Source organism: Oryctolagus cuniculus, chromosome X, assembly GCF_051225735.1.
Source record: "Oryctolagus cuniculus isolate XC-2025 breed Fujian yellow rabbit chromosome X, ASM5122573v1, whole genome shotgun sequence".
In the NCBI taxonomy this organism is placed as follows: domain Eukaryota; kingdom Metazoa; phylum Chordata; class Mammalia; order Lagomorpha; family Leporidae; genus Oryctolagus; species Oryctolagus cuniculus.
The window spans coordinates 56,637,320-56,658,701 of NC_142888.1; the positions used below are offsets into that span (position 1 = coordinate 56,637,320).

Genomic DNA, 21,382 nt, shown 5'->3' on the forward strand with positions numbered 1-21,382 from the left:
TTATACATCTTTGCCAGTATCATTACTAACTCTTTTAGTTATTCATCTAATATTTTAATATCTTTTGTAATTCATTACTATTTATAACTTCATATACATCAGAAAATCTTGTTGGTGTTACCTTCAAGCTATAACAACAATGTGTCCCTTTTTACCACCTCTATCTTGATCCAAGAGAATCAATCAACAGTAGATCAAACTGTATTTAAAAGTTATTTAATCTGCATTAATGACTAAAGGTTTTCTTTAAAAATGAATTGTTCGGTTCAATACTTTCCATGAATTCTAGTAATGTGGCTAAACATATGTGAATTACTAATAAATTAGTATCATGCTTTATGTAACTATATGAAAAACATTCAGCTTGTACTAACCAGTAAAATTTTTTAATGATGTAGAGGGCCAAAACTTAAAGTTTCTATATCACATTGGTCTTTTTTGAATACAATTTTTTCTATGGATAAGCTTAAGTAAATAATTACTAAATATATACTTATATTATTGAAATATTTAGTTACAAAATAAGGAACTGTGTTTCATAAATAAATAATAAAAACACTTCGCTGTGAACTGTTAAAAATGTTCGCAGTACTGAGCTAGGCTAAGGATAAATAGTAAAAAAAATGTAGCAAGTGCACTCAGGGCAGAATTAGAGAGAAAATCGCAGTGGAAATTCTACAGAGGGAAGCGGGATACCGTGGACCTGTGTGGAAGGTGTGGATACACAGCACGAACATGGACACAACACACTAAGCAGCCAAGAGCTGGAGTGGGCAGCAGCTCAGAGATGGAGATGACCAAACTGCAGCAGCCCACGGTGATAAAACCTGAGGGAGAGCATGGTGTGAATCCAGCCTGGAGCCCTAGTGGTTATCAGGTACCCATAAACCAAGTGGAAGTAAAGGAGGCTCATTCCTCTCACCCCTCCTCCCCACAACAGCACAAGGCACCCAGCTGAGAGAGAACAGGTGCCATTGTAGATTGGGCAGCAGCTGCAGAAGCCCTTGTACACATGCACAGCAACTAGCTGAGACGGGATGTCATCTCAGCAATACTGACAGCAGTGGTGGGGAGAGAACAAGATTCGGCCAGTGGCTCTTGTCTACACATGTGATCCAGAGATTCTAGTGGAGTGAAAAATCTGTGGTCTCCAGTGACTTTCAGCTTGGCAGGGAGGATAAACAGAGTGCTGGGCACCCATGTAGGACTGTGAGATGTCCCCAGCCTCCCAAAATACCACAGGCTCTGAGGATCAAGCACATATGTACAGTTGACTCAGAGAACATCTGCCTCTCTGTGGACTGGACAGGCTGGCAGGGCAGAGCAGAACCTGTGTACCCTGATATCTATCAACCGAAGACTGGATAAAGAAATTGTTATATGTATACACTATGGAGCACTACTCAGCTGTAAAATAGAATGAAATCCTTTTATTTGCAACAAAATGGATGCAGCTAGAAACCATTATACTTAGGTGAAATAGGCCAGTTCCAAAAAGACAGATATTATATGTTTACCCTGATCAGGGGTAACCAGTAGAGTACTGGAAATGTAATGTTTGGAGAACAATGGACATTTTGAAAATCAATGTTTACAGACCTTGTCTCTTCTACTGAGAAACAGTGTTTTTTTTTTCCCTTCATATTATTTGTTGAACTCCTTTACTTAATGTAGGATTAACCGTATAATAATTAAGTAAAATGAAAGTAGATCTCTGTAAAATCAAGAGTAGAAATTGGAGACAGAGGGTGAAGAAGGATTGGAGCATGAGTGAAAGGGAGGGAAGTATCATTATGTTCCTAAAGTTGTATATATATGTAATACATGAAACTTGCATAACTTATATATATTTTTTCAAAAAAGTTCACAAATCAAAGTTCCAAAGTGTTATATATGCTTATCTTTCAAATCAAAAATGTATTATAAACAAAGCTACAATCATATTAACAGTAGCAATGGTGAAAAGATGCACATTCTTATCTATTCCTTTTTTAGCTTCATACATTTTTAGATAATTTAATGGACTCATTTTAGGTTTATAATTTTTCTTTCATATTTTCTCAAATATTTGTGATTTTAATGCCTGACAAACCTACATAGCTAACTTTATTTTTATTATGTGAAGAACTAGAGCATTTACATGTTTAAAATTCCAAAAGTGAAAATATGAGTATAGTGATAATTTTCTGCTTCATTCTTCCTCAAATACTGTTCAGTTTGTGACATTCTATGAATACTTTAATTTGTATAAAAACAAGTTCATGTCTTTATATCTTGATCTCATCACTTATTGCTTTTAGACAAATAGTAATGTGCTCAGGCTTCAAAGATTTTTTTTGAAGACTTGAATTAAATGATCATTTGAGTTTTCCATGGCATTGAAACCCCTTATGCACTAATTACACTGTTCTGCACATGGTTTTTCCCACTTGTATATCTTGAAGATCTTCCCAGATCCATACATACATTACTCCATTCTGTTTTATATATGCACAATGTTTCATTGAATGGATGTATCATAAGTTATTTGATCAATCTTCTCTTGATGGCTGTAATGAATAATCTTTTACGCTAGACATTTTATACATGTGTAACTATATCTCTAGAATAAATTCCTTGAAGGGAAATTGCTAAGGTAGAAGGTTAAGTAGAACTGTAACTTGCCAAATTGGTTTCCATAGACATTGTTTCAACTTTAGTATATGTGCTGCGGAAGCAAGCACAACATTGTTTCAATTAATACTCTCGTAGTAATTTATGAGAGTCTGTTCCTCTCCCTGAGGTCAACATATACTTGTCAGTCTTATAATTAATGCCTTCAGTTGTTCATCTAAAATTTTGGAATGGTATTTGACAACTCCTTCACATGTATCTATCATATCAAATTGGTTGGCTCTACATTTAAACACTGTGGATGATCTGACTACTTGCATTTCCACCCTGGCCCAAGCCACCATCAACTTTCATTTGGTTAATACCAATTTGACTCATAACTGGGCCTCCCTATATAAACCTCAAGCCCCTACATTCCCTTGTTCTTATAATGTCTGAAATGCTCTAAAAACTCTCTACTTACATACATCCTTGTGATAAATTCTTCAGTTGCTTTCAGTATTATCCAGAAAAGTAGTCAATATCTTTAAAATAGTCCTCTGAATGATATGGATATTTATAAAGAACAAGCATAACAATTGTCTTTTTTCTGGGGCCCCTGACCTTTTATCTCAGTTTATTTTTAGCACCTACTCATTTATCTTATTACTCTGTATAGATCCTCCTTCTGCTCATGAAAACACATGGCTTTAAAATTGACATCCCAGTTTTGTTTAGAAGATTCTTCAATTATAAGTCTCAAAATTTACTAGTTTGAATTCTAAGGAAAGAATAGTATTGGCTTGCCTACGTTGGGTGAGTAGGGGTTGGAGGTGAGCTAGTGAAAATAGTGTCTTCATCTGGAACTATGGATGACACTACCAATGGACTAGACATGGTTAGGCAGGCATTCCACACTTATCTATCGCAGCCTGGAATGTAGCAAATCATAAACCTTTCCATAATATAACATGTTATCAATTAAAAATCTCTCATGTCTTTATACAACTGTCTAAGAAAATCTTTTTCATTTTAAAATACCCTTATCTCAAAAGAGTAAATGTCATAGAATAAATAAAGCTTTGAAACCATTAGGGGGCTGGCACCATGGATCACTTGACTAATCCTCCGCCTGCGGCACCAGCACCCCAGGTTCTACTCCCAGTTGGGGTGCCCGGTACTAGTCCCAGTTGCTTCTCTTCCACGCCAGCTCTCCGCTGTGGCCCAGGAATGCAGTGGAGGATGGCCCAAGTGCTTGGGCTCTGCACCCGCATGGGAGACCAAGAGAAGCACCTGGCTCCTGGCTTCAGATCAGCGCAGTGCCTGCTGTAGCGGGCATTTGAAGAGTGAACCAATGGAAGGAAGACCTTTCTCTCTGTCTCTCTTTCACTGTCTATAACTCTACCTGTCAAATAAAAAAAAAATAAAGAAAAATAAAAAAAGAAACCATTAGGAAAAGGAGTAATAAATAGCCTTGAGGCAGAGAAAGTTCATTTTTTAAAAATTTTTAAAGACTTTATTTATTTATTTGAGAAGTTGAATTATAGAAAGTGAGAGGGACAGAGAGGAAGGTCTTCCTTCCATTGGTTCACTCCCCAAATGGCCACAACGGCCAGCGCTGTGCAGATCCGAAGACAGGAGCCAGGAGATTCCTCTGGTCTCCCACACAGGTTCCGGGGCCCAAGGACATGAGCCATCTTCCACTGCTTTCCCAGGCCATAACAGAGAGCTGGATAGGAAGAGGAGCAGCAGGGACTAGAACCAGCGCCCATATGGGATGCCAGCACTGCAGGTGGTGGATTAACCTACTGCATAACAGTACCAGCCCCAGTTCATTCTTTTTTATAATTTCCACTGACCATACAAATTGATAACCACTAAAATGACTAAATATGCTGTGTGTCTGATTCTCACAAAAATGTGTGGAGAACTCACTTGTTTTTACACTGTGGTCTTGGAGTAATGCTGCCTAAAGGTAGAGAGGAAGAAGGCGATGATATTTTCAAGTCATTTATGATTCTACTCCCTTAGGTGTAATTTAAAAGATGTATTATAAAATATTTAAGATCTACAAAAAGTATAAAGAATGATTGAATGAATCCCTACATACTAGCGTAGAAAATAAAATACCACAATAACAGCTGAAAGCCTCTGTATTCCACACAATCACTTCCCTCTCCTATTTCCCATACTTGGCCTCCACCTAACACCAGGGGTAATCACTATTCTGAACTTGTATTTATTATACATTCTTTGGGGGGAAAAGACAATGATTTATCAATATGAATTTGTTTTCTCCTGTTTCAGTCGACTTGATCAGAATGCATTTATCTTCCTTCTTTTTAATTAAAAATGGCTTTTCAAATTAACTTTCATCCCTTACCGTTAAAAAAATAACATAGAGAAATGCATTTCAATTTTTAAAAATAATTTCATCTATTGGTTATTATTTCTTTTTGGCCCCAACTTAAATGAAAGTAGGAGACTCAAGTAGTTTATTGGACTGACTGAGATTTATCTTTTCCGCTTATTGGGTGAGATGTGATAACTCAGCAGAGGCAATACTAGGAGTTAGTAATTGAAATTTTTTCCTGTCCTGGGGGATGAATGCAATTTCCTATTCCAAACCTCCACACAAAATATCATTTTTTTCCAGTATATAAGCATTTGGTGTTCATTTGTATGTGCTCTTTTGGTAAAAACTGAATTTTGGGCCCTACTTTGTTTTTTAGGGATAGAATAATTATTCAAAGTTAAATTATTTTTCATAACTATATTGTAGCTTTTAATCTTTGATAATTAGTTTCACAAATGGTTTATTTTATATAACTTTTTGAAATAATTCTTATTTTATTATTTTTATTATTTTATTATTTTTTAATTCCCAAATGATCAATTTACTAAATTATTTAATTCATATTATCATTATTTTTTTGGATTGTGAAAAGAAACCAAATTTCTGCTTTTATATAATAATCAACCAATATAGAAAGAAGAATAAATATGTGCTTTACAGAAATGAAGTTTTTTTAAAAAATTATGTAGTGTGAAAGGCTTTAGCATATATTCTAAACATTTAAATTTGGATTTCCACATAAATAGGATCTCATATACTTTTACAAGTATCAGTTTCCAAGAAGTAATATCCAAATCTGTTGCATTTTGAAATGTTTCTTTTTAACGGAGAATTTCTGATTCTTTCCAAGGTAATTTAATAAGCATTCTCCCTCTAAGGTTGTCAAAGTATGTTTTCTGTCCAGCATGTGAGGAGTTTGCACTTCATTACTGTGTCCTAAACAGCCAGTAAAAAGCAGAGCAAATTGGAGAATCAACCGTTCTTCATAGACCCATTAGAGAAGTCAAGTCACAGCATAAAAACTGCTTATCTCCTCCCCCCAAAAAAACTGTAGAGATAGATCCACAGAATCACAACCATAAAGGAAACTCACTAGCAAAAACTTCCACAGGAATCAGTGGTAGGGTAGGAAAAGCTGAACTAGAATGGATGGATTGCTGGAGACAATATGGATGAATCTGAGATTTATAAATACTGGGATGGCCCAATACTAGGGCTTCCCACACACTTTTATGCGTTTTACCTCTGGAAGTTGAACCAGGTCCTTGAACTGCAAATCAGAAGAAAACGTCTTCTTGAACTTCCAGCATGGGAAGGGAGAAAAGAACTATTTAAATACAGCAGCACATTCTGCATTTCTAGACACCTTCCTTCTAGAGGAAATATTTTATCAAATTCTAACTTCTTTTTTTAAAAAATTGTATTTATTTATTTGAAATTCAGAGTTACAGAGAGAAAGGAAGATGAGAGAGAGACAGAGAGAGAGATCTTCCATCCACTGTTTCACTCCTCAAATGGCTGCAACAGCCTGGCTGGGCCAGTCTGAAGCCAGAAGCCAGGAGCGTCTTCCAGGTCTCCCATGTGGCTACAGGGGCCCAAGAACTTGGGCCATCTTCTACTGCTTTCTCAAGCACATTAGCAGGGAGCTGGATCAGAACTGGAGCAGCCAGTTCTTGAACAGGTGCCCACATGGGATGCCAGAGTCACAGGCAGCGGCTTTAGTTGCTATGCCACAAAGCAGGCCCCCAGATTCTAACTTCTAGTGGAGTTTTATCAGAACCTAAGCTAACTAATGGATAGGAAATACTCAAATCTAGCCAGCTCTGGTCTTACACATGGCAAATGAGAAATCTACATCCCCAGTTACTTCCAGTTATCCTAGCCCACTTAAGGAGGGTTGAAAATACTAAGCACTGGTGAAGTTCACAGTTCAGGAGCACAGGCTCACCAAAAGATTGCGAACCACTTGTAGTGCTATGGAGTGCTTCCCCCACGCCTCTAGACTTATCACATTACTTTTAAAGGTCTTTTACCACAGTTTCTTTAATAAGTACTTCATTTCCATCTTGCAATGAAAAATATATAAGAAGTATTCAAAGTCAAAACTACAGTTTGAACAAAATGAACAAGTATCATAACCAGAGTCAGATATTGCATCAATGTAAAAATAATCAGGCCAGGAATTTAAAACAAATTATGATAAATATGCAAAGAGTTTTAATGGAAAAAGTAGGCAGCATGCAAAAGCATATGACTAATGTGAAAATAGAGATCCAGAAAGACAAAAAAGAAATGTTTTCTCTTATTTGTGGAAGTCAATATATACAGAGTTTAAAAATTGTGTGGACGTCATATCATTTGGTATATAGTTAAAAATATTGCTTCACTCAATTATACCATATACATGCCAATATACCCTTCTTTCTCCATTTTCTGATCATTATCATGAATCCTCACTTAGTGATATTAATATATATATATAATTTTCAAGAAAAATAACATGCCTGTGTATATATAATGTGTACACCTGAAAGGAAAGTAGCAAAATGTTAAATATTGTTAAATTTTAAAGCTAAAGCTAATAAACATAAAAAAAGAAAATAGAGATGGAAATTCTAGGAAACAATGAGAAAGATAAAACACATTGACAGACTCATTAGTAAACTGGATGTGGTTGAGGAAAGTATCTCTGTGTGTAAGTATATGATAAGAGATACTTCTAAAATAGAAAAATAGGGAAAAAACAGAAAAAGCATCTCAGAACTATAAAACAATGAAAAAGATGTAATGTATTATAACATCTAATAAGACCAGAAGGAGAAGAAAGAAGAGAATACAAGATACATTTGAAGCAGTAGTAACTGTGAATTTCTACAAATTAATGCATGGTACAAAAGAACAGACTCAGAAAGCAGTTAACACCAAGAAGGATAAATGACAAAAAAAATGACACTTCAACATATCATATTTAAGCTGAGAACATCAAAGATAAAGACAAAATAATGGGATAAAAACAACAACAAGAAAAAGACATGAGCTATAGAACAATGATAGCAATTAAGTCAAACTGCTCTTCAGAACTCCTGCAAACAAGATACTACAGCAAAATATTTAGTGCTCAGAAGAAATATCAACAACCAATAATTCTTCAACTGTCAAAATTATCTTTTGAAAATGAAGGCGAAATTAAAATTTTCTCAAACAAGAATTGAGGGAATTTATTGCCAGTAAACCTCCCTTGCAAGAAAGATTAAAATAAATTATTCATAGAGAAGGAAAATTATATAGGTCAGAACCTTAGAAAGATAGGAAAACATGAGAGAATGAATAACTGAAGGTAAAATAAAAACTTTTACTTTTTTATTCTTAATTGATCCAGCAGATACCAATTGTTTAAAAACAATAATAGTGATAGTGTATTTGATTATATAACATACATATTCTTTGTCAAAATTATTTATTGATTTATTTTATACAAAAGGCAGACAATCAAAGAGAATTATTATCTACTGGTTTATGTTTCAAAGACCCACAAGAAGGAGGCTGGGCCAGGCCAAATCCAGAGGTGGGAACTCAATCTGGGCCTACCATTTGGCAGGGAGCTAACTACTTGAGCCATCACCTGCTGCCTCCCAGAGTACAAATTAGCAGAAAGCTAGAATTGGGATCAGAGATAAACTCAAATCCAGACACTGATATGGGATGTGGGTGTTTCAAGTGATGTGTTACTACTATAACATTATTACATAAGTGAATTATATATTATATATAATAAATATATGCACGCATTATATATGTGCATATTATATATGCATACTTTATATACACACCTATAAATGCATATATACATGCTTTCTGTATGTGTGTGCATGTGTGTGTGTGGAAAATGAATGACTGGATACAGAAAATGTGGTATATATACACAATGGAATACTACTCAGCTTATACCAATGAAAATGCTTTCTTTTGCAACAAAATGGATACAACTGGAGACCATGATGCTTAGTGAAATAAGCTGGTCTCAAAAAGACAAATGTTGTATGCTTTCTCTGATATGTGGTAGTTAATAAAGAATGCAAAAAAAAAAAAAAAAGAATGAAACTGACGTCTTCTGATTTATTGTTTTTAACCCTTGTCTATACACCTGTGGTCTTTTTACTTCTTACTTGTCGTATATTATGGTTAGTGGTGGATTAAGCCTGAGATGCTAAAGTAAATTGAAATGACATTATGGCAAAAATTAAAGGAAAATAAAAGGAAGGAAGGAAGAAAGGAGCAATGAGAGAGGGAAGTATGATTATCTTCTTAGAATTGTATACATGAAATACATGAAATCTGTTTTCTTTATATTAAAAAAATTTAAAAGAAAAAAATGAATGACAGAAATGATACAAGGCATGGGAGGAAAGAATTGGGATTTTTTTACTGTAATATACTCACACTAGCGGCTGGCATTGGCATTGTGGAATAGTGGGTAAAGCCACAACCTGAGATATCTGCATCTCATACAGGTATCCATTAGACTTCTGGCTGCTCTATTTTTGATCCAGCTCCCTACTAATGCACCTAGGAAAGCAGTGAGGGATGGCCTAAGTGTTTGGGGCCCCCTGCACCCACATGGGTGACGTGGAAGAAATTCCTGGCTCTCAGCTTCAGACTGTCCAAGCCCCAGCCATTGCAGCCATTTGGGGAGTGAACCACTGTGCGCTCGCTCTCTCTCTCTCACTCTCTCTCTCTCTGTCTCTCTCTTTCTGTCTCTCCCTATCTTGCTGTAACTCTGTCTTTGAAATAAATAAATGGATCTTTAAAAAACGTACTATGTGAAGCAATATAGTCTTATTTAATGGTGAACTAGGATTAGCTGTAAATGTGCACGTATTTTGCAATATCTGAGTCAACCACGGAACAAGTAAAAATAAGTATCATTGGTAGCAAAAAAGGAGAGACAATGGAGTCATAAAATGCTCAAAGCCATAAAAAGTGGAAACATTATGAAAGACAAAAATAAGAACAAGGACAACAAGTAAAATATAACAATAAATGCAGATATTAATATAATTGTATCAATAATCATCTTAGATATATCAATTGTTTAAATACACCAATTTAAAAGCATAGACTCTCAGACAGAAAAACAAGACACAACTATGTTTTGACTACAAGAACCCCACTTTAAAAACAAAGATGCATATAGACTACAAATCTAGGGATGGAGAAAAAAATGTACCATGGTCACATTAACCAAAAGACAATGAGAGTTGCTATACTAACCTCAGATGGAGCAGACTTAAGACCAAGGAAAATTATCAGGGATAAAGAGGGGCAATATATAGTGACAAAGAAGCCAATACTCCAAGACATACAAATAATTTATGTATGTGTGCCTAACAACAGATTGTTTAAATATGTGTGACAAAACTGACAGAAATATAAGGAGAAATATATGAATATATTATTCAAGTAAGAGTCTTTTTTATTTTATTTTTGACAGGCAGAGTGGACAGTGAGAGAGAGAGACAGAGAGAAAGTTCTTCCCTTACCGTTGGTTCACCCTCCAATGGCCGCTGCGGCCGGTGAGCTGCGGCCAGCACACCGCGCTGATCCGAAGGCAGGAGCCAGGTGCTTCTCCTGGTCTCCCATGCGGGTGCAGGGCCCAAGCACTTGGGCCATCCTCCACTGCACTCCCGGGCCACAGCAGAGAGCTGGCCTAGAAGAGGGGCAACCGGGACAGAATCCAGCACCCCGACCGGAGCTAGAACCCAGGGTGCAGGCGCCGCAGGTGGAGGATTAGCCTATTGAGCTGCGGCGCCAGCCTCAAGTAAGAGTCTTAAAAATATTTCTATTAAAATGCCCATGTCTAACAGTCAAAATATTAGTAATGACATAGTGAATTCAATAGTACCATCAATCAACAGCATAAAATCAACATCCAAAAGTATGCAGATGGCATGCTCTTCTCAAGCTCACATGGAACATTCACCAATATAGATTACACTTTGAACCACAGAACGCACATTAACAAATTTCTAAAAATAGAAATTGCATAATATCTTCATTTAGATAACAAGGGAAATATACTGGGAATCAATTATAGCAAGATAGCTGGAAAACAACACAATTCTAAATAACAAGCTGAAAAAGAGCTATCAAGGGAATTTTAAAACACTAAGTGAAAATGAAAACACAACCTTTCACAATGTCTGGGATGCTGTAAAAACACTGCATAGAAAGCAATATATAAAATTGAATGCATACATCGGAAAAGAGGAGAGACCTGATATCAGCTATCTAAGCTTACACCTGAGAAAACAAAAAGAAGAGCAAATTAAATTCAGAGTAATCAGAAGAATTAATAAAAATGACACTAGAAATTTTTGAAAAACAGTAAAGCATTAGAGGAAATTAAAAAAAAAAAGTTGACTGATTTAAAACATCAATCAAATTCATAAACCTCCAGATAGGCTAACTACAAAAAAGAGAGAAAAAAAGAGGCACCATCACTACAAATTCCATGACATTGAAAGAATTAAGTAATACTGTAAAAAACTCTCTGTCCACAAATTTCATAAGCTGTATGAAATAGACCAGTTCTTTGAAAAACAAAATGTGCCAATACAGAAGAAGAAATAATATAAGCCTTTATCTATTAGATATAAACCTTTATCTATTAAACTAATTGAATCAATAATTATTAACCTTCCAGCCCCAGATTAGTTCACTTGTGAATTCTATTAAGCATTTAAGAAGGAAATTCTACCAATACAAATTATCTACAATCTCTTCCAGAGTACAGAATACAGAAGCCAAGGAATACTTTTTAACTCATTCTATATGGTCACCATCAGCTTAATACTAAGAGCAGAAAAAAATCACTACAACAAAAAAAATTACAAACCAGTATCTCTCATGAACATACAAGCACAAGTCTTCAACAAAATATAAGCAAATCAAATCTGACAGTGTCTGAAAAGAATTATACACCACAACCAAGTGGGATTCGTCCCAAATACACAAGCTTGTTTCAAAATTTGAGAATCAGTCCATGTAATCTATCACATTGATAGGTTTAAAAAAAAGAAAATAACATGAAAAAAATTTTAATAATTTATTTTACTTTATAATAAACAGAATAAGCATTTGACAAAAGCTAGCATCCTTTCTTTCTTTTTTTTTTTTTTTAGAGATTTTGTTTATTTGACAGGTAGAGTTACAGACAGTGAGAGAGAGAGACAGAGAGAAAGGTCCTCCCTCCATTGGTTCACTCCCCAGATGGCCGCAACGGCCAGCGCTGCACTGATCTGAAGCCAGGAGCCAGGTGCTTCTTCCAAGTCTCCCACGTGCGTGCAGGGGCCCAAGGACTTGGGCCATCCTCCACTGCTTTCCCAGGCCACAGCAGAGAGCTGGACCAGAAGAGGAACAACCAGGACTAGAACCAGCGCCCACTTGGCATGCCAGCACCGCAGGTGGAGGATTAACCTAGTGCGCCACGGCACCAGCCCCCTAGCATCCTTTCATAACAAAAATTCTCTAAAGACTAGGAGCAAAGGAGAACTTTCTCAACTTAAAATAGAACACTCACAGGAAACCTACACCTAAAATACTATATTTGATGGTGAGAAAAGTGATGTTTATTTGCTATGATCAAACTCAAGAATGTCCTCCTCTTTTTTTTTTCCTGATGAAGCCCTTCTATTTTGAAAAATCTGCATTTAAAGGCTAAATTTATTTTTTTAGAAAACTTTTATTTAATAAATATAAATTTCAAAAGTACAACTTTTGGATTATAGCAGCTTTTTCCCCCCATAACCACCCTCCCACCCGCAAACCATCCCATATTCAATAAGATTCATTTCTAATTATCTTCATATACAGAAGATCAATTTAGTATATACTAAGTAAAGATTACCACAGATTGCACCCACACAGACACACAAAGTATAAAGTACTGTTTGAATACTGGTTTTACCGTTAATTTGCATAGTACAACACATTAAGGACAGAGATCCTACATGAGGAGTAAGTGCACAGTGACTCCTGTTGTTGATTTAATAATTGGCACTCTTGTTTATGGCATCCGTAATCACCTGAGGCTCTTGTCATGAGCTGCCAAGGCTACGGAAGCCTCTTGACTTCACCAGCTCTGATCTTATTTTTAAAAGCAGAAGTTCTCTCCTCCCTTCAGAGAAAGGTACCTCCTTCTTTGATGGCCCATTCTTTCTGCTGGGATCTCACTCACAGAGATCTTTCATTTAGGTTTTTTTTTTTTTTTTTTTTTTTTTTTTTTTTTTGCCACAGTGTCTTGGCTTTCCATGCCTGAGAAACTCTCATGGGCTTTTTAGCCAATATTGCTTTTCAACATCATCTTGGAAGCCCTAACTAATGCAAAAAGACAATAACATAAATAAAATGTAGACAGATTGGGAAGGTAGAAGTAAAACTATCTGTTTTACAGATGACATGACCTTCTATGTAGGAAATCCAAAGGAATGACCAAAATATCCTAACAGTATTTTATACTTTATGTTCTGTGTGGGTGCAAACTGATGAAATCTTTACTTAATATATACTGAATTGATCTTCTGTATATAAAGAGAATTGAAAATGAATCTTGATGTGAATGGAATGGGAGAGGGAGTGCAGTTGGGATGGTTGCAGGTCGGAGGGAAGTTATGGGGTGGAAAAGCCATTGTAATCCATAAGCTATACTTTGGAAATTCATATTTACTAAATAAAAGTTTAAAAAAATGTAAAAAAATCCTAGAAATAGTAATTTTAATAAGATTGCATATATTAGAGTAATATTTGTAAGTTATTATCTTATATACTAGCTATGAACAAATGTAATTTTATTTTGCTTTAACATTTTTATTTATAAATTTTATAAATTTTCTTTTTTTTGACAAAGAGATAAAGAAGGAGAGACAGAGAGACAAATCTGCCATCCATGGCATCACTCCTAAAATGCTTGCAACAGCCAAGTCTGAGCCAGACAGAAGCCAGGAACCAGGAACTCCATCTGGATGTCTCACATGGGTGGCAGGGACTCAAATAATTGAGCATCATCTGCTGTCTCCCAGGGTATTCATGGGCACAAAACTGTATTCAAAGTAGAGTAGATGGGACTAGAACCAGGTTCTCCAATATGGGATGTGGAAGTCTCAAGTGGTTACTTAACTTCTGCATCAAACACCTGCCCCAACAAATGGAATTTTAAGGTCAAATACATTACCATTTATATTAGCACCCACAAAAATGAAATACACAAATATAAATTTAACAACACATATACAAAAGTTATATGCTTATCATCTAGTAAGGATACGATCTGCTTTCTAAGTCTTGAACATTCTAAAGATTCGAAATGGAAACCTAGCAGGTGGCAGACATTTGAATGCTAAGTTTCTATTATATGATTCAAAGGTAAGTTTTATGTCCCTTTCTAAAGTTCAGGCAACAGTACAATCTACCATTCAACAGTAAAATCTACTATCGCCATTTAGGTAACTGCTATGTGAAAAATCTGCCTTTCTTTTTGTTAGCAAAATAAAAGTTACAAGATACAATGAAATCAGACTTCAGTTGGATTAAAAGTGAAATCAGATTTAAAAAAAAAAAAGCCGAATTCAGAATTAGTTTAATCTTACTTCAGCCAAAATAACTGTGTGAGAGAGATATAACAAAAAATTAAGGGATGTATGCATAAAAATCAATTGGAAAGATAGTTGATTTCAGACAGAAATACTTTCTATGATTCCAGGAACTCGAATAATTCCTCTAAGATCTCAGGCTTGGAGAAAGAGAATGTGTAGATCCAAAAGGCTAACATTTATGTGGATCAGCGTGGGATTAAGTCCTTAATCAGGCTGCTTAGATCACTATTATAACCACACTCGGTTATTACCTCAAAGTATATTGGTGAAAGTTCAATTGCAGAAAATGAAATAAATTGTTCTTACTTTAAACAGAGACAAATTTATTTCAAAGTATAATTTACAGACTCTCTGGGAGCATTGAAGAAACAGGGTCTAGATTAAACTTTCAGTAACAATTTCAAACCATATTGTAGAACTGAACCACCAAGGGGAATACTGCCCCTTCATGATTAAGAAGCCACCTGTTAAGTTTTTACTGCCACTGGTGTGGACCTGTTCCCAATACAAGTTAAGTAAATTATATTTTTGTAAAAAGGAAAATAAAACATTTATATTCTTTGAAAATGGTTCAAAGGGCAGACAGACCATGAAGAAGCATTTATTAAATAAAACCTAGTAAAACAAAGAACAAAAGTCTGTATCATTAGAATCAAAACTCCTCCCCAACCTCCTCCCTCCCAACTCAGTGCCAACAATATCCTGTTCTACTGGTTGGTATATTGTGGCATAGTTGGTTAAGCCACTGCCTGCGATGCAAGCATCCTGTATGGGCACCAATTTGAGTCCAGGCTGCTCATCTTCTGATCCAGTTCTCTATTAGTGCCTGGGCAAAACAGCTCCTGCAGCTCACGCAGGAGATTTGGATGAAGGTCGTGCCTCCTAGCTTTGGCCTGGCTGCGCCCTGACCATTACAGTCATTTGGGAGGTGAACCAGCTGAGGGAAGATTCTCTCTCTCTCTCTCTCTCCCCTCCCCGCCCCCGACCCTCCCTCCTTCCCTCTCTCTCTCCTTGTCTCTCTCTAACTCTGCCTTTCAAACAAACAAATACATATTTAAAAATATATCTTACTCTAGAGGAATACAGACAAGAACAGAGCTTTCCTTCCTTTTAGATCCAGTTGGAAAGCTGTTATCTTCCAGGAGGGACAGAACATCAGCAATTTTCATAATTCTCCCCAGTTACCTTTTGTGGAGAGGATGGTTTTGGTTATTACAGCTGTAAAGTAAGGATTTTCTTCTTCTACCCAGATCTTATCTGTAGAAAAGAAACTCTACCTTGGACAAAGTGCACTGAAAATACTGGTGCCTTAATTGCCATTGTTTGATTTGTTTATAAAGTGGAAGTTTGGCACCTGGGAAAGAAGGTTACAAGTACAAGAAACTAAAGCTTTTTCCCTCTGCTGAGTATTCATTTCCAAACACAGTATTATCACTCAGAGTAAAGCACACCACTATCCCTTTCCCTAGCTCTAGGTCATGACTTGTAGAATTTGCCCAGAAATGAAGCGAAATACACAGCAGACCCATAGAATGGCAGATGTCCTAAACAGCACTCTGGCCTCAGAATCAGCCCTTAAGGCATGCGGATCCAGCTGAAGAGCCCATGAGAGTATTTCAGACATGAAAAGCCAAGACACTCTGTCAAAAAAAAAAAAAAAAAAAAAAAAAAAAACCCTAAATGAAAGATCTCCACGAGTGAGATCCCAGTGGAAAGAACGGGTCATCAAAGAAGGAGGTACCTTTCTCTGAAGGGAGGAGAGAACTTCCACTTTGACCATGGCCTTGTCTAAATACGATCAGAGTCGGTGAACTCAGGGGGCTTCCATAGCCTTGGCAACTCATGACAAGAGCCTAGGGTGATTACTGATGCCATAAACAAGAGTGTCAATTTGTTAAGTCAACAACAGGAGTCACTGTGCACTTACTCCTCATGTAGGATCTCTGTCCTTAGTGTGCTGTACATTGAGATTTAATGCTATAACTAGTACTCAAACAGTATTTTTCACTTTATGTTTCTGTGAGGGAGCAAACTGTTGAAATCTTTACTTAATGTATGCTAAACTGATCTTCTGTATATAAAGAGAATCGAAAATGAATCTTGATGTGAATGGAAGGGGAGAGGGAGTGGGAAAGGGGAGGGTTGCAGGTGGGAGGGAAGTTATGGGGGGGAAGCCATTGTAATCCATAAGCTGTACTTTGGAAATTTATATTCATTAAATAAAAGTTAAAAAAAAAAGAATTTGCCCAGAAGTAAAGACGACTATAAAACCGAGAGCCCTAAAGTTCTTTGCAGGAGAATCAACTTCATTTGCAAGGGTGTGAGAAGTTCAAGCCTAAGAGAACTCTCAAAAAGAAGGGGGAAGGGGATTGTGGTAAAAGGCAATTGACAGGAGACTGGTGCATTCATTAGTGATATAGGCTAAATTCTAGGCCAGATTGTTAATTAAAGAAAACCAGAGAAAGTTACAACGAAGAGCCTTCACAGGGTCAGAATCAATCTCAATATTGACTTCAAAAACAATCTTTTTAAGGCGTCTGAATTTAATTGGATCAGTCAGTGGAGCAATGAATGCTCCAGGGCTTCACTGAAAACAATAGAGAAATCAGCTAGCAATTAGTGGAACTTAACAGCTGGGTATCCTCAGAAAGGAAAAGTGTCTTACCAAGACCATTCTTATCCCAAAGTGACTGTGTACATATCTGAGCCTGCATTTCTAGTTCAACACTGAGGGGAGAAATAGACTTCACTAAAGCGATTCAGCCCATCATTAACTAAGCAAATATTAAAATAACAATAGTAATTCCTGGAAGTAGGTTGAGATCACTACCCTGAGTTTCCAAAGTACTCTATGCGTGATGTAGAGTTTTCTATAAACACGAGAACAAAACTGGAAAATCTCACCCAAATATTGGCGTGGGGGTGGGAGTGGGGGTGGGGGAACCAGGGATAGAAATTTCTTGTGAGAGTAATGAGATGGGACATTAAGCACACAATCATACAGATATTGGGAGCATCCGAAGGAGAAGAGAAAAGGCAGAAAAGGTATTTGAAGAAATAAGGCTAAAACTTCCATATTTTGATGGAAAATTTAAATCTACACATTCCGAAAACCCAACAGATTCTAACTGAGCTACATACAAAGATTACACAGAAACATCATAGTAAAAATTCATGCAGCCAAAGAAAAATTGTTGAAAGCAATGAGAGAAAAAATATTCTTCATTTACAAGGGAGTGCCAATAATATGAGAGCATTTCCAATAGTTCATGGAAGGGGAGGATATTTGACAGAGCATTTAAGACATTACTTAGTATGCCTGTGTCCCAAACTGCAGTACTCGGGTTTGAGTCTTAGCTCTGCTTTCAATTCCGGTTTCCTACTAATGTACAGACAGGGAGGCAGCAGATGATGGCCCTAGTACTCAACTCCTTGCCATCCTCATGGCAGACCTGGATTGAGTTCTGGGCTCCTGACTTTAGTCTGGCCCAACCCCAGCTATTTTCGGCTTTTGGGTAGTGAACCAGCAGGTGGGAAACTTATCTGTCTCTCTGCCCTTCAAATAAAAAACAAAAATAAATTATTTTTTTTAAATTTATGAAAAATTGAATACATTTATTCTAATACAAAAATTTGAAATCCATGCATATGATGGGTTTTCAAAAAGTTTGTAAAAATACATATTATGAAAAAACTATGCTGTTTTTCATAATGAGTTTGCCTCCAGAAAACAGATGTCATAAAAACCACCATTAAAATCAAAGGCAAATTGGGAAAGGAAAAGACTCAAATCAACACCATCGTCATTGGACATGTAAATTTAGGAAAGCCCATAGTACTGGCTGTCTTTTCTACAAATGTGATGGCATCAAAAAAAGAAATATTGAGAAGTTTGAGGAAGTTGCTGAGGTGGAAAAGGGCTCCTTCAACTATGCCTGGGTCTAGGATAAAGTAAAAAACTGAATATGAGGGCGGGTGCTGTGGCATAGTGGGTAAAGCCACCGCCTCTGGTGCCAGCATCCCATATGAGCACCGGTTCGAATCCCGACTGCTGCTTTTCTGATCCAGCTCTCCACTATAGCCTGGGAAATCGGTAGAAAATGACCCAAGTGCTTGGACCCCTGCACCCATGTGGGAGACCCAGAAGAAGTTCCTGGCTCCTGGTTTCAGATCGGCTCAGCCCTGGCCATTGCGGCCATCTGGGGAGTAAACCAGCAGGTGGAAGATCTTCATCTTCTCTCCCTCTCTGCGTCTGCCTCTTTCAAATAAATAAATAAATCTTAAAAAAAAAAAAGCTGAATGTGAGGGTGGTATCCCCACCATCTCGCCATGGAAATTTGAGCAAGCAAGCATATGTGACTATTACTGATGCCCCAGGTCATACAGACTTTATCAAAAACATGAGTACAAGCACATATCTCAGGCTGACTGTGCTGTCCTGATTGTCACTGCTGGTGTCAAGGAATTCGAGGCAGGAAATCTCCAGGAATGGACAAACCCACGAGCAAGCCCTTTTTGCTTACACACTGAGTGTAAACAAAATGGATTCCACCAAACCACCCTACAGCCAGAAGAGATATGAGGAAATCATTAAGAAAATCAGCACCTACATGAAGAGAACTGGCTACAACCCCAACACTGTAGCATTTCTGCCAATTTCTGGCTGGAATTGTGATCACATGCTGGAGCCAAGTGCTAATATGCCTTGGCACAAGGGATGGAAAGTCACCCACAAAGATGGCTATGCCAGAGGAACCACAGTGCTTGAAGCCCTGTATTGCATCCTCCCACCAGCTCAACTAACAGACAAGCCTTTGTGTCTCCCTTTACAGGATGTTCACACAATTGGTGGTGTTGCTACTCTTCCTGTGGGCTGGGTGGAGACTGGCCTTCTGAAACCTGACATTGTGGTAACCTTTGCTCCAGTAATATAAAAGTGAAGTCGGTTGAAATGTACCACGAAGCACTGAGTGAGGCTCTTCCTGGGGACAGCGTGGATTTCAAAGGCAAGAACATGTATGTCAAAGATTCGTGGTAGCACTGCTGGTGACAGCAAAAATGACTCATCAATAGACGCTGCTGGCTCCACTGCTCAGGTGATTAAGCTGAACCATCCAGTCGAAATCAGTGCTGGCCAGGCCCCAATAGGCAACTGTCACACAGATCACATTGCTTGCAAGTTTGGTGAACTGAAAAACTATTGATTGTCCTTTTGTTAGAAGCTGGCCTTAAATTCTTGTAATCTGTTGATGCAGCCATAATTAGTGAGGTTCCTGGCAAGCCAATGCATGTTAAGAGCTTCTTTGATTCTCCTCCTCTGGGTCGTGTTGCTGTTTGCAATATGAGACAGTTGCTGTGAGTGTCATCAAAAGCAGTGGTTAAGAAAGCTGCTGGAGCTGGCAAGGTCACCAAGTCTGCCCAGAAAGCTAAATGAGGATTATCCAACACCTGCCACCCAAGTCTTACTCTGATAGAAGGAAGGTCTCAGAACTGCTGTCTCAGTTGCCCATTGAAGTTTTAATAGTAAAAGACCAGTTAATGATAACAATGCTGCATAAAATTTTCCGAAAGAAAGGAGAACGTTTTGTGGATCATTTTTTGTGCGTGTATCTATGTGTATATATAATATGGAAATTTTTGTTATCAGTTTCTAAAATCACTACTTTTTAATGGAAAAAAAAACTTAAACTTAACCAAAAATCTACCACAGAATTGTGAAACGCAATAAAATAAACCTTAATGAGAAAAACAAAAGAGAAAAAACTACACATGGATGTCAACCTTTTATTGTATCCAAGCAAGCTTCTGTTTAGTCTAAATGTTTGCTTATTTATTTTCATTTTTATATAAAGGAAAGAAAGAAACAGAGACAGAAAAAGATCTCTAATGCACTGGTTCACTACCCAAATATGCATGATAGCCAGGAGTGGGCCAGGCAAAACCCAGGAGCCCAGAACTGAACCCAGGTCTCCCATGTGGGTGGCAGGGAGTCATCACCTGCTGCCTCCTAGAGTATGCATTATCAGGAAGTTAGATTTGGTGATGGATCTAGATTTGAACCCAGGTACTCCAAAATAGGATGCGGGAATTTTAAATGGGATCTTAACTATTAGGCCAAATGCCTGTCCCATGAACTTTAAATATTTTTAAGATTTGAGAAGCAGAGAGACACGGAGCGAGAGAAAGCTAGAGAGAAGGGAGGGAAGGAGGGAGGGAAGGGGAGAGAGAGAGAGAAGGAAATGTCATCTTCTCATATGCTGGTTTACTCCCCAAATGATTACAATAGCTGGGACTATGGCTGGGATGAAGCTAGAAGCCAGGAACTCGATCAAGGTCTCTGTATGTGTGCAAAGAACCTGTTTACTTGAACAGTCACCGTTGCCTCCCAGCATCTGCATTAGCAGGAACCTAGAATTAGGAACCAGAGGCCAAGGCAGGTATGAAATCCAAGCACTGTAATGTGGAACATGGGCATCTTAACTGCTAGTATATATGCCCATCTCTTCTTTTCTCATTAATAATAAATCACTATCAAAACAATGGAGAGGGACCCAGCACTGTGGCATAGAGGGTAAGGTCACTACCTGCTGTGCCTGCATCCCATTTGGGTGCCGGTTCAAGATACCCCAGCTGCTCCTCTTCCAATCCAGCTCTCTGCTATGGTCTGGGAAAGCAGTAGAAGATGGCCCAAGTCCTTGGGCCCCTGCACCCACATGGGAGACCCAGAGGAGGCTCCTGGCCCCTGGCTTCAGATCGGCACAGCTCCAACCACTGCAGTCAATTG

The 21,382-nt window shown here is 37.5% G+C and overlaps 1 pseudogene; it reads left to right on the forward strand.

Moving 5' to 3' along the window:
- The first annotated feature begins 787 nt into the window (after positions 1–787).
- On the forward strand, positions 788–20,032 carry LOC100338846 (elongation factor 1-alpha 1 pseudogene; annotated as a pseudogene).
- The last annotated feature ends 1,350 nt before the right edge of the window (positions 20,033–21,382 follow it).